General features: G+C 34.4%; 1 pseudogene; it reads right to left on the bottom strand.

Annotated features, from left to right (window-relative positions):
• Positions 1–768: 768 nt before the first annotated feature.
• On the bottom strand, positions 769–12,869 carry LOC149229091 (protein RRC1-like; annotated as a pseudogene).
• Between the last annotated feature and the right edge of the window lie 1,239 nt (positions 12,870–14,108).

The following is a 14,108-nucleotide window of genomic DNA, read 5'->3' as shown; positions in this document are numbered from 1 at the left end:
ATTGAATATTTTACGAGATAGACCGGAGAGAGCTTTCTCCTGCCCCGTAGGGCTAGCTATGAGGCTAAATGGTTTGATGTTGCCTTGAGGTTTACCTTTCTCAGCCTGAGGTGAAATTTCAAGCGCTAACATGCAGTAAAATATAACTTGAATCAAAAACCTCTAGGGTAAAGAAACATTTATTTAAACCTAAAATTGAAATTATTCTACCTACTTGTATAGAAACCACAAATTGAATAAAAATGTAGAGAGTACATATTAGCACTAGAAGACACTAAAATAAATGACTAGCTTATTCTGCTCCTTTTTTCCATATCTCTATCCCTTTCCTTTTCCCTCTCTCTTTCTCTATCACGATCCCTATCCCTCTCTCTTCCCTTGCCCCTCTCCTTGTCTTTGTCCCTATCCCTATCATGATTGTCATGTTCCCTAGTTCCACTCCTTCCTCTCCCCCTTCCAGCATTAGAATCATGAAGTCTATCTCTATTACCATCTCTTTAATGATGAACAGAACTAATATCAAGATCTCGTTCCCCATCCCCATCAAAACCCTTCTCTGTGTCCTCTCTTTTCCTGTATTTACTTAATTTGTGTGATAGAATCTTTCTATAGTTCCCATCACGAAGTAAAATAAGTAAGCCACAAAGGTATTAATCATGTAGATACCAGTTGTTATAAATATGACTTAAAATGAGTTGCAATTTCCAAGAATGAGAGATTTCATATGGAACCCACTTCAATTAAATGAAATCCAATAGATATACAATTTCATGCATTACCTGCCATGCGAGAGCAATGCCTATAGTATCCAGAATTTAATCTAGTGTCTTTCTTAGTCACTGGATGTATTAACCCATATTTAGCTTCTAATATCTTTCTGTGGGAAGATACTTTTCTTTCAATTTCTTTGGCATTCTTAGTGCCATGTTCTTCAAGAGACTCATAATACTCCATGAGTGTTACATCTAATTAACGTAGATTTTTCCTAATATTACATGTTTACAGTATCAAACTAGATCGTATATATATAAAGGAACAAAATAAATTAGCATCCTAGAGGCAAGGAGAATCACTTGCGACCTTCATCCATTCCACTGCCATTAAGAGTAGAACTAATGTTGTCCATTGTAACTTTTTTTTTGTCTTGTTTCCCAGAACCCCCAAATATGTCATCACTAAAAAAAGATGAGTAATTCAAACCAAGTACCTTAAGCTCTACCTTGTCCTCTGTATAAGTTCCAACATCCTCATGAGTCCACTTTGAACCCTATAATACATTATGTGCTTTCATAGAATTGCATGTTAAAGGTTTTAGATCTAGTTGTGGGATTGATGAATTTGAGGTCCCCACCACACCAACATTTTTTGGTAAAGTTCTACTGCACGAGGCATCCATTGATTCATGTTCCTCAGACTGTGACCATAAATATGATTCTTCCTGAACATTTTGCCTAGATCTCGACATATAGTCCTTATCATCATCAAGTATGGATTTTTTTCTTCACCTGTGCTCCACCTTCCCTCCCCCAATTTTATATAAGCATTAGTTTCTCTTGCATGCTTCCCTCTGATTGCAAAGTTATACCCATACCTGATATCCTCGTCTTGATCTTGGTTCTTATTCTTCTCTTCTTATTCTAAGCTTAACAATCGGGAAACCATTAACTCCATACCACCACGAATAGGTAAACCATTTTTCCTACACCATCTTTCAAGCTCCACAAGAGGAATACTAAAAAATTATCAAGATGCTACTCCCTCTTCAATCATAAGAGAAACATATTGATTTGGACTAGATCCGTTTGTTACGTCTGTAAGATTTTCTTCAGAACTATCAAGGTACTTCAATGGTGGGGCATCTCAACATATTGAATGAAAAGTTGGGAGACCTGAATTTCTAGAACGAATAAATAAATTTCTCGGTCCATTATCATAAGCATATAAAAAGAGAAACCAATCTGACCAAACCTATAGAGCTTTAATCACTCTCTTTGTCAAAGCTTTTGCAATAATCCGACTAGTGATGTTTTGGTATAATTCCTTAAATATTTCCATAATATCAGGCAATGTTGCTTCAAACTTTGTCCTATATTTAGAAGCATTTTTCACAGGAGCAATACTATCGTGAATAATATAAGAAACTAACACGAGCCTTGCAAATTCATTTGGAATATGCATCTCGTTTAGAGTTAAAGACTCTATAAGCACCTCAAATACCTCACCAACTACATTGACATTGTCTAGAGAAAACCCCATTGCTTCTTTTATTTGATTTCTCTTCAAGTTTAAAGCACAAAGAATTTCCTTAAATTCATCTCTTTGGCCCTATGTTAAATCTCGTTCTTGATCCACTCTTTTAGTCCTTCTAGCAGCTTAAGTTGCAGTTGAGGATTTCTCATGCTCATGAATGTGTTCAAATTTAATCACACGAGTGGGGGAACTTGGATGTATTTTGAATTGATAAACAATTTTGTTTTGGAAATATGTCTATAAGAGTTATTGTTTGTTGTGAAAGCTACATATTTTTTTCGCAAGCATGAAGCAAATTACAAAGATTCGAGGGAGGGATTGCTTTAAAAATTCAAGTTTTAGCCTACCTTTAGGATGGGTCAGTTCCCATGGAATCATAAAGAACCTAAATATTGATTGTATGTAGGCCAACAAAAACAAATGTTTACTAAACTAGAGCAATCAAAGCTATAGGTACAATGTTGAGATTTTGATTTGAAAAGCCTTTGGACTATATAAGTTTTTAAGTAATTTCTGGAAAGGACAAATTGTAGTCTTTTAATTGTAGACCCAAGATATTCTTGATTGTTTTTATAAAATTAGAAAAGGTGGAGAATTTGAATCTCAGTGCAAGTTAAAAGAACTTAATATTCATACATGCTTCCTTTTCATCATTACTATCCTCAACATGTTCTATTATTTAGAGTGAGATTTTGGGAATTGGCAGGCATGTTTTCCCACATTTCTATTTTTATATCCCACACAATTGGAATCTTGCTACATTTGGCCTCCTCTACATCCCCAATCTACATGTTTTAAAGAGGGTACAAAACAAAAATGATATGTTCTTTTGCCATATGTTATTCTCATTTTTTGGATGGATTATGTGGAAATTTTATGCATGCCAATTATGTGGCAGGAAACAATGTTCCATTATTCTTTTTTATCATCTCTTGTTTCTGAGTTAGCATGCTGCTATTGTACTAGTTCATTACGCATATGTCATGTAAAGATAGATTTGAGTGGGTTTTACATTTGATTTCCACTATAGTCAACAACTAAATATAGATGTTTTGTGTGTAGGTTGGATGATGGGACAAAACACTTTGATTTAGACTAGTGCTCTCTTTTTCATATACTATCACAAGTGCACAAATAAAAACTCACTTTTTTTTACCTGGATAAGCAAATGATGACAACCTTTTATTTTATAGTGACAAGGATAAGTGTGTATTTGAGCTAGACCTTGAGCCCTTCAATTCAACCTTTCCTTAGCCAACATGACCATCTTCTATCGGTAACAAAGTTCAATTTTTGAACTGACATTTTCCTGTATTACTATTTCATGATAAAGAGAGCATGCATCCATTATTGGATTTCCTTCATGCACACAAATACCACAACCATGTCATTTTTCTTTCCTTGGTTAATATATTGCATCATTGTGGTTGATAGTTAATTCATTATTATTTTATGCACAATAAATCTCTATCAAATAGCAGAGAAGGATGACTTGGATGTTTTAGAGACATACGATATGAATTAATATTTCAATTCTCATCTTTCTATTTCACTTATTTAGATAAAACTATATAATCAAATGCCAACTCAACTAAAATCAAACTAAAATAGAGAATCCTAATTATGAAGATGTTTCTCTCTCCACACCTTGCAATGACATTATTTTTTTGAATTATAGTTGAATTTCACTGACAATAAACTGGATTTATATATTTCTTTTAGCATTGAATTGACATCATGGTAAACATACGAATAACCCATTAAATATAACCTAAAGATGATTCAAATAATATCACCTTTAGTCTAAGCCTGTGGCAGAGTAATTTCTGAGGTGTGAAGTTTTATTAGAGGCATTGTTTGTTTGTTTGTTTTGGTTAGAAAAGGGTAGGTTACATGAAATGTGATTGGAAAAAGGATGAGGAGACAATGTAGATATCACGTCTTGGATATGATTCATTTGTTGTTGGAAATTGTTTAGGCAATTGAGGCCTCGACTTTGGAAATGTTTCTAGTAAATATTCCTATGGTTTTTTATGTTGTGATTCTTTCACCTCATGGTTATTTTGGGCAAGCAAATTTTTTATAATTACAATTCCCATTCCATGATATCTTCTTTTTATTGTTTGATTGTATTTTTAACATTTATTTTGATTTTGATTTGTATTTTAAATATGAAATTGAAATACTTGGTATCATGTCCATTTAAACAACAACCAAAGCTTGAAGATCAAATTAGTATTACACGATATTGATTGAAATCCTTTTAACTATTTTGTGTTGAAATATTTTCATGACTATTAGAAAAGTTTACTTTCATGTTGTTATTTGAGCACATGTTGTTTATATACTTGACCAAATTCATGCATTAGAGAACAAAATGTTGTTGCAAATAAAATGATAAGGATTAGGCACCACACCTTAGGTTATTTGTTTTCACAAGTTATTTACACCTTGAGATTTTTAGCATGTAACTTAGTTGGCATGATTGTGCCTAATCTTTCGCTGAAGGTTGAATACTAAGTTGCTAAGGTGTTCTTTTCTATGGTGACGTTTATTTTTTTTGTAGGTCATCTTGCCACATAGTGGTCACTATCACTCAACTGAAGAAAAAATGTTCGAGTTTCTTGCTTTTATGGAGAAGAATGGATTTAACATTGTTTATGTTGAGGTATATGTCATATAAATCCTTTATAGTCTACTTTAGTTTATATTCTAGTGTTCATCTTCTTTCATGTCTTACACTTTGCACTGTATCTTCTTTTGTTTTTAGAAAAGGAACTCAATATTGATGGTAAGGAGCAAGATTTGAAGAAAGAGGAGAACATTAACACTTGAGCAAAAACTGAAAATAGATAGAGAAGAGAACTGGTCTAGTAATACCCTTATAGACATTATGCCGCATAAGACACACACATAGAGACTTATGTTCAAGTCTTCAGAGTTGGTGAATTCACCTGCAATGACTTCACAACCCAATGATAATGTTTTGTAGTGATGAAAGAACATTCCACGTGTAAATTTTAGCCCAACTAATATCAAGTTGGAAACTCATATTATAATACTTGGCATTTCATATAATATAATTTATGTGGTTGAAATTATTTATAGTTGCACTTGATATTGTTTAGTATTTTAATTAATATATGTAACTTTTCATTTTCATATTAGATTAATTAGTGCACATTGTATGACATTTTTTTTTTTTAATTTAATCGCAAAATCATACTAATTAATTTATGTTGATTAATAATGAACATATAAAATCAATCTAAAACTACTAAATTAGTAGTTTATATTGATTAATGATGAACACAAATAAAATGAATATATGATTAAATTAGTTGTTTATAATGATTATTAATGAAATAAATTAAATGAATATAAACTACTAAATTAGTAGTTTATATAATGAATATGAAAATATCAAAAAATATAAATAATTACTCCAAATGATTAATTTGTGACTATAAAAGACATCTAAATTTTGCATATATACGACTATTAGTAGCTAATTTACAGTATCTTATAACATGACAAAAATTTAGTCATATTTCTTTGGTCATCAATTGGTTTCAAATGAGGACTAAAATTTGCATATATACACTAGTACAAAATGGCTAATTAGTTACTAAAACAATGACTAAAATTTGCATATAAACGACCATTTTTCAGTCGGTGACTAGTGGTAGCTAATTTACAATATCTTATAACACGACCAACTTTTAGTCATTTTTAGCTTAGTCATTAATTGGCTGTTTCAATTTCATCATCTAGAAGTATATTTAGTCATAAATTTGATCATTAATTTAGTCATTAATTGCCACAATTAATGACCAAATATACAACAAAATATATTACTATATGGTCATCTGAGAAAAGAATTAATGACCAAAGAAATATGACCAAAATGTTGGTTGTGTTATAAGATATTGTAAATTAGCTACTGATAGTCATATATATGCAAATTTTAGTCGTTGTTTGAAACCAATTGATGACCAAAGAAATATGACTAAATTTTTGTCGTGTTATAAGATATTGTAAATTAGCTATTAATAGTCGTATATATGAAAATTTGAGATGTCTTTTGTAGTCACAAATTAATCATTTGCAATATTTATTTACATTTTTTTTGGTATTTTCATATTCATTATATAAACGACTAATTTAGTAGTTTATATTCATTTCATTTATTTTCATTAATAATCATTATAACCGACTAATTTAATCATATATTCATTTTATTTTTGTTCATCATTAATCAATATAAACTACTAATTTAGTAGTTTTAGATTGATTTTATATGTTCATGATTAATCAACATAAATTAATTAGTATGATTTTGCGATTAAATTACAATGTGCACTAATTCATCTAATATGAAAATGAAAAGTTACATGTGTTAATTAAAATACTAAACAATATCAAGTGCAACTATAAATAATTTCAACCACATAAATTATATTATATGAAATGCCAAGTATTACAATATGAGTTTCCAACTTAATATTAGTTGGGCTAAAATTTACACATAAAATGTTGTTTCATCACTACAAAACATTATCATTGTGTTGCAAAGTCATTGTAGGTGAATTCACCAACTCTGAAGACTTGAACATAAGTCTCTATGTGTGTGTCTTATGTGGCATAATGGCTATAAGGGTATCACTAGACCAATTCTCTTCTCTTTCTTTTTTCATTTGTCGCTCAAGTGTCAGTGTTATCCTCTTTCTTCAAATCCTGCTCCTTACCATCAATATTGTGTTCCTTTTTTGAAAACAAAAGAATATATAGTGCAAAGTGTAAGACATGAAAGATGATGAACACTAGAATATAAACTAAAGTAGACTATAAAGGATTTATATGACATATACCTCAACATAAACAATGTTAAATCCATTCTTCCCCGTAAAAGCAAGAAACTTGAACATTTTTCTTTAGTTGAGCAATAGTGGCCACTATGTGGCAAGATGACCTATAGAAACAAATAAATGTCACCATAGAAAAGAACACCTTAGCAACTTAGTATTCAACCTTCAGTGAAAGCTTAGGCACAATCACACCAACTAAGTTACATGCTAAAAAGCTCAAGGTGTAAATAACTTGTGAAAACAAATAATCTAAGGTGTGGTGCCTAATCCTTATCATTTTATTCGCAACAACATTTTGTTCTCTAATGCATGATTTTGTTCAAGTATATAAACAACATGTGCTCAAATAAAAACATGAAAGTAAACTTTTCTAATAGTCATGAAAATATTTCAACACAAAACAGTTAAGAGGATTTCAATCAATATTGTGTAATACTAATTTCATCTTCAAGCTTTTGTTGTTGTTTAAATGGACATGATACCAAGTATTTCAATTTCATATTTAAAATACAAATCAAAATAAAAATAAATGTTCAAAATATAATCAAACAATAAAGAGAGGATATCATGGAATGGACATTGAAATTCTAAAAAATTTGCTTGCCCAAAATAACCATGGGGTGAAAGAATCACAACATTAAAAAGCATAGGAATACCTACTAGAAACATTTCCAAATTCAATGGCTCAATTGCCTAAACAATCTCCAACAACAAATGAAACATATCCAAACGTGATCTCTACATTGTATCCTCATCCTTTTTCCAATCACATTTCATGTAACATACCCTTTTTTAACCAAAACAAACAAACAAACAATGCCTCTAGTAAAACTTCACACCTCAGAAATTACTCTGCCACATGCTTAGACTAAAGGTGATATTATTTGAATCATCTTTAAGTCATATTTAATGGGTTATTCGTATGTTTACCATGATGTGAATTCAGTGCTAAAAGAAATATACAAATCCAGTTTATTATTAGTGAAATTCAACTATAATTCAAAAAAATAATGTCATTGCAAGGTGTGGAGAGAGAAACATCTTCATAATTAGGATTCTCTATTTTAGTTTGATTTGAGTTGAGTTGGTATTTGATTATATAGTTTTATCTAAATAAGTGAAATAAAAAGATGAGAATTGAAATAGCCATGTGAATTTTTAATTAATTCATATTATATATCTCTAAAACAGCCAGGTCATCCTTCTTTGCTATCTGATAGACATTTATTGTGCATAGAATAATAATGAATTAACTATCAAATGCAATGTTGCAATATATTAACCAAGGAAATAAAAATGGCATGGTTGCCGTATTTGTGTGCTCGAAGGAAATCCAACAATGGATGCATGCTTTCTTTATCATGAAATAGTAATGAAGGAAAATGTCAGTTCAAAAATTGAACTTTGTTACCGATAGAAGATGGTCATGTTGGTTAAGGAAAGGATGAATTGAAGGGCTCAAGGTCTATCTCCAATACATACTTATCCTTGTCACTATAAAAACAAAGTTGTCATCATTTGCTTATCCAGGTAAATAAAAAGTGAGTTTTTATTTGTGCACTTGTGATAGTATATGAAAAAGAGAGCACTAGTCAAAATCAAAGTGTGTTGTCTCGTCATCCAACCTACACACAAAACATCTATATCTAATTGTTGATTATAGTGGAAATCAAATGTAAAACTCACTCAAATCTATCTTTACATGACCTATGCGTAATGAACTAGTACAATAACAACATGCTAACTCATAAACAAGAGACAATAAAAAATAATAATGGAAGATTGTTTCCTGCCACATAATTGGCATGCATAAAATTTCCACAGAATCCATCCAAAAAATGAGAATAACTTATGGCAAAAGAACATATCATTAGTGTTTTGTACCCTCTTTAAAACATGTAGATTGGGGAAGTAGAGGAGGCCAAATGTAGCAATATTCCAATTGTGTGGGATATAAAAACATAAATGTGGGAAAACACACCTGCCAATTCATAAAATCTCACTCTAAATAATATAACATGTTGAGGATAGTAATGATGAAAACAAAGCATGTATGAATATTAAGTGCCTTTAACTTGCACTGAGATTCAAATTCTCCACGTTTTCTAATTTTATGAAAATAATCAAGAATATCTTGGGTCTACAATTAAAAGACTACGGTTTGTCCTTTCCAAAAATTACTTGAAAACTTATATAGTCCAAAGGCTTTTCAAATCCAAATCTCAACATTGTACCTGTAGCTTTGATTTCTCCAGTTTAGTATACATTTATTTTTGTTGGCCTACATACAATCAATATTTAGGTTCTTTATGATTCCATAGGAACTGACCCATCCTAAAGGTAGGCTAAAACTTGAAATTTTAAAGCAATCCCTCCCTCGAATCTTTGTAACATGATTTGTTTCATGATTGCGAAAAAAATATGTAGCTTTCACTGCAAGAAATAACTCTTATAGACATATTTCCACAACAATCTTGTTTATTAATTTGGAATATATCCAAGTTCCCCCACTCGTGTGATTAAATTTGAACACGTTCATGAGCATGAGAAATCCTCAACTGCAACTTAAGTTGCTAGAAGGACTGGAAGAGTGGATCAGGAACGCACTTTAACATAGGGCCAAAGATATGAATTTGAGGAAATTATTTGTGCTTTAAACTTGAAGAGAAATCAAATAAAAGAAGCAACGGGGTTTTCTCTAGACGATGTCGATGCAACTGGTGAGGTATTTGAGGTGCTCATAGAGTCTTTGACTCTAAAGGAGATGCATATTCCAACTAAAGTTGCAAGGTTCGTGTTAGTTTCTTATATTGTTCACAATAGTATTCCTCCCATGAAATATGATTCTACATATAGGACAAAGTTTGAAGCAACATTGCCTGATATTATGGAAATCTTTAATGAATTATACTGAAACATCATTGGTCAGATTATTGCAAAAGCTTTGAAAAAGAGAGTGATTAAAGCTCTCCAGGTTTGGTCAGACCAGTTTCTCTTTTTAGATGCTTATGATAATGGACTGGGAGCTTTCTTCCTTCGTTCTAGAAATTTAGGTGTCCCTCCTTTTCATTAAATATGTGGAGATGCCCCACCATTGAAGTACCTTTATAGTTATGAAGCAAATCTTACAGATGTAACAAACGGATCTAGTCCGAATCAAGATGTTGCTCTTGTGATTAGAGAGGGAGTAGAAACTTGATAATTTTTTAGTATTCCTCTTAGGGAGCTTGAAAGATGGTGTAGGAAATGGTTGTCCGATTGTTAATCTTAGAAGAAGAAGAGAAGAATAAGAACCAAGATCAAGACGAGGATATCAGGTATGGGTATAACTTTGCAATTAGAGGGAAGAATGTAATAAAAAATAATGCTTATTTAAAATTGGGGGAGGGAAGGTGGAGCACAGGTGAAGAAAAAAAATACATACTTGATGATGATAAGGACTATATATCCAGATCTAGGCAAAATTTTCAGGAAGAAGGTCGCAGTCTAAGGAACATGAATCAATGGATGCCTCGTGTAGTGGAACTTTACCAAAAAATGTTGGTGTGGTGGGGACCTCAAAGTCATCAATCCCACAGCTAGATCTAAAACCTTTAACATGCAATTCTATGAAAACACATCATGTATTACAGGCTTCAAAGTGGACTTGTGAGGATGGTGGAACTTATACAGAGGACAAGGCAAAGCTTAAGGTACTTGGTTTGAATTACTCATATTTTGTTAGTGATGACATATTTGGGGGTTCTGGGAAATAATACATAAAAGAATTTACAATGGACAACATTGGTTCTACTCTTAATGGCAGTGGAATGGATGAAGGTCGCAAGTGATTCTCCTTGCCTCTAGGATGCTAATTTATTTTGTTCCTTTATATATATACCATCTGGTTTGATACTATAAACATGTAATATCAGGAAAAATCTACGTTAATTAGATGTAACACTCATGAAGTATCATGATTCTCTTGAAGAATGTGGCACTAAGAATGCTGAAGAAATTGAAAGAAAAGTCTCTTCCCACATAAATATATTAGAAGTTGAATATGGGTTAATACATCCAGTGACTAATAAAGACACTAGATTAAATTCTGGATACTACAGGCATTGCTCCCACATGGTAGGTAATGCATGAAATTGTATGTCTATTGGATTTCATTTAATTGAAGTGGGTTCCATTTGAAGTCTCTCGTTCTTGGAAATTACAACTCATTTTAAGTCATATTTATAACAACTGGTATCTACATGATTAATACCTTTATGGCTTACTTATTTTACTTTGTATGGGAATTATAGAAAGATTCTATCACACATATTAAGTAAATATAGGAAAAGAGAGGATAGGGAGAAGGGTTTTGATGGGGATGGGGAACGAGATATTGATATTAGTTCTATTCATCGTGAAAGAGATGGTGATAAAGATAGACTTCAGTATTCTAAAGCTGGAAGGGGGAGAGGGAGGAGTGGAAGTAGGGAACATGACAATCATAATAGGGATATGGACAAAGACAAGGAGAGGGTCAAGGGAAGAGAGAGGGATAGGGATCGTGATAGAGAAAGAGAGAGGGAAAAGGGAAGGGATAGAGATATGAAAAAAAGGAGAAAAATAAGCTAGTCATTTATTTTAGTGTCTTCTAGTGGTAATATGTACTCTCTAAATTTTTATTCGAGTTGTGGTTTCTATACAAGTAGGTAGAATTATTTCAATTTTAGGTTTAAATAAATGTTTCTTTACCCTAGAGGTTTTGGATTCAAGTTATATTTTACAGCTTGCATGATTAATGCATAATTCCATTATTGAAATTCAGTTTGATACAGAGTTGTCCCATAAGAATACTAAGGAGGTTTCAAAGTATAGAAGGTGAAATCTATCAATGTTTCATTTCTCGTGTAATAGAAATTGATTCTAATGTGCATGCCTTAGAACCTTACATATGAAAGTGTTGTTTGTTATATTATCTCGTTTTTGAGATGCTACTGATGAGTTGTCAAGACACCCAAAATATGCACACTTAGTATGGTGATTAGCTCCCCATGTTTCAAAGGGCTTTGTTCTTCAACTAGCTAGCCTTGTAAAGGAGTATTCAAACCATTAGAGTTTATGCAGTGGAGCATAACTATTACCTTATTATATGTATTTTCCCTTATGAACTCAGGGGTCATGGAAGTGAATTATCTAAAATACATTTTCATTATCACGTGACTAAGTGACATGTTTCATGGAATCTACTGAGAGACCTTAACTGTAATTTTCTAATGATTGCAGGTGTCGTTGTTAGTGAGTGTATTTGATTACTAGCATCTTTCTTCCATTTTTCTGTTTTCCAATTTAAATGATTTGAAGGCTATAAAGCCTATAGGCATTTTAATATCTTTTTAAATGAAACTTTTTTAGATTTAACTAGTGTAGATATTGATGAACCGAGGGTGAGGACTTGAGGGCTCTGCAACGGCGATGGCGGAACCCTAGCTCGGGAACTACAGGCCTCGTTCTGCTGGTGCACTTGTCGACAATGGATGCTGACAGTTGGGCCCTCCAAGGATTTACAGTTGGGGCCACTGCCATAGGGCAGGGCTGACCACCTGCCGCTCGACAGTTAACTTATGCTCGTGCTTCGCGGCTTGGTTTCTTGACGTTTACTGCCTTCTCCCCCGTGGTTTCCTCCCTGCTCGCCAACACCTGACGCCGACCTCCGATAACTGTTGCCGCCGACCCGGTATCGAACCCACCAACGCTGACCTCCGTTTCCCGCATCCGACGGACCTGGTCCCGAACCCTACTGTGCTCCCACCGACAGTTAACATGATTGAGGAAGACCTGTTAGATTATGGGGAGGACCCCATACCCAACCAAGAAATTTGGGCACATTCCACCAGACCGTTGATGATACCGCGAAGTGTTGCTCTTGTGGTTACGGCTGGCACTTCCTCACGGCCTCAGCACCAGCTGCCAACTGGGAAAGGCAAGGGGCCGGAATATCCTCCCCCGGACGCCGCACTTGATTGCCCACCCCTCTCTCCGGTGACTCTTCAGCTCTTGGGTTCATGTTTCCCTGCGTCGCCATCTCTGGACGCCCCTCTCCATCAACCTTTACGACCTCCCCTCCCTCCGCCCCTGTCCCCTCCCCCTCCATCTAGCTCTCACTCCCTCTCGGTCTCGTTTATGCCACTGAGTCAGCGAATGCCCCCCCCTACTTCCGGCCCGAACCTGCAGGGTACCGGTTCCTCGGCCCCTCGCTCCCCTATTCGTTCTGGATGCTTTACTTCGCCATACCCTGCTCAGTCGGTACATTCTGCTCAGCACAGCTCCTCGGACCCGTGTCGCAAGTTACTCAGAGAGACCCTCTCGGGTAAACGCTCGGAGAAGGTTACAAAAGGAAGATGCCTTAAAGCTAATAATTCTGGTTTCAAGGTAAACTTCGGGCCTGAAGCTCCGCTGCCGGACATTATGGATGCCGCGCGAAAGGTTCTTGTTGGCCGTGTTCGAGGACGAAATTATACGGCGGAGAGGCTTAAGTCGTGGGTGGAGGAGATATGGGGACCGTTGCTTAAAGAATTACCTGAGGTGATGGTTCTTACCAGAGGATGGTTCGCCCTGCATTTCTGCCACCAACAATTCGCTGAATGGATTCTGGGCAAATATTGGCACATTGAGCTGATGCCTGTATTCCTTAAACGCTGGGATCCCTTATTTGATCCTGAGCGCGAACAACTTGGAGCTGGCCCTATCTGGGTGCGATTACCTGGCTTGCCATGGCAATTCTGGAGCCCCTACGCTTTCAAAAAGATAGGAGACGCCCTAGGCACCTACCTGGAGAATGATCGCTCATACGAGAAGTCGGGCAAACGATCCATGGCTCGTATTTTGGTTCACATGGATACTAGACCGGGACTGGAGGAGATTATCAAAATCTATCACAACCATGTCACCAGGAAGCAGATACTGGACTATGAAGGAGTTCCCTTCCATTGCCGCAGATGCCACAAGACCGGA

The sequence above is a fragment of the Pinus tabuliformis genome, chromosome J (assembly GCF_031772625.1).
Source record: "Pinus tabuliformis cultivar Carrire ecotype Pingquan chromosome J, CPIR1, whole genome shotgun sequence".
Taxonomy (NCBI): Eukaryota; Viridiplantae; Streptophyta; class Pinopsida; order Pinales; family Pinaceae; genus Pinus; species Pinus tabuliformis.
The sequence above is the reverse complement of the archived record's forward strand: the minus strand, read 5'-3'. Positions and strand labels throughout refer to the sequence as shown.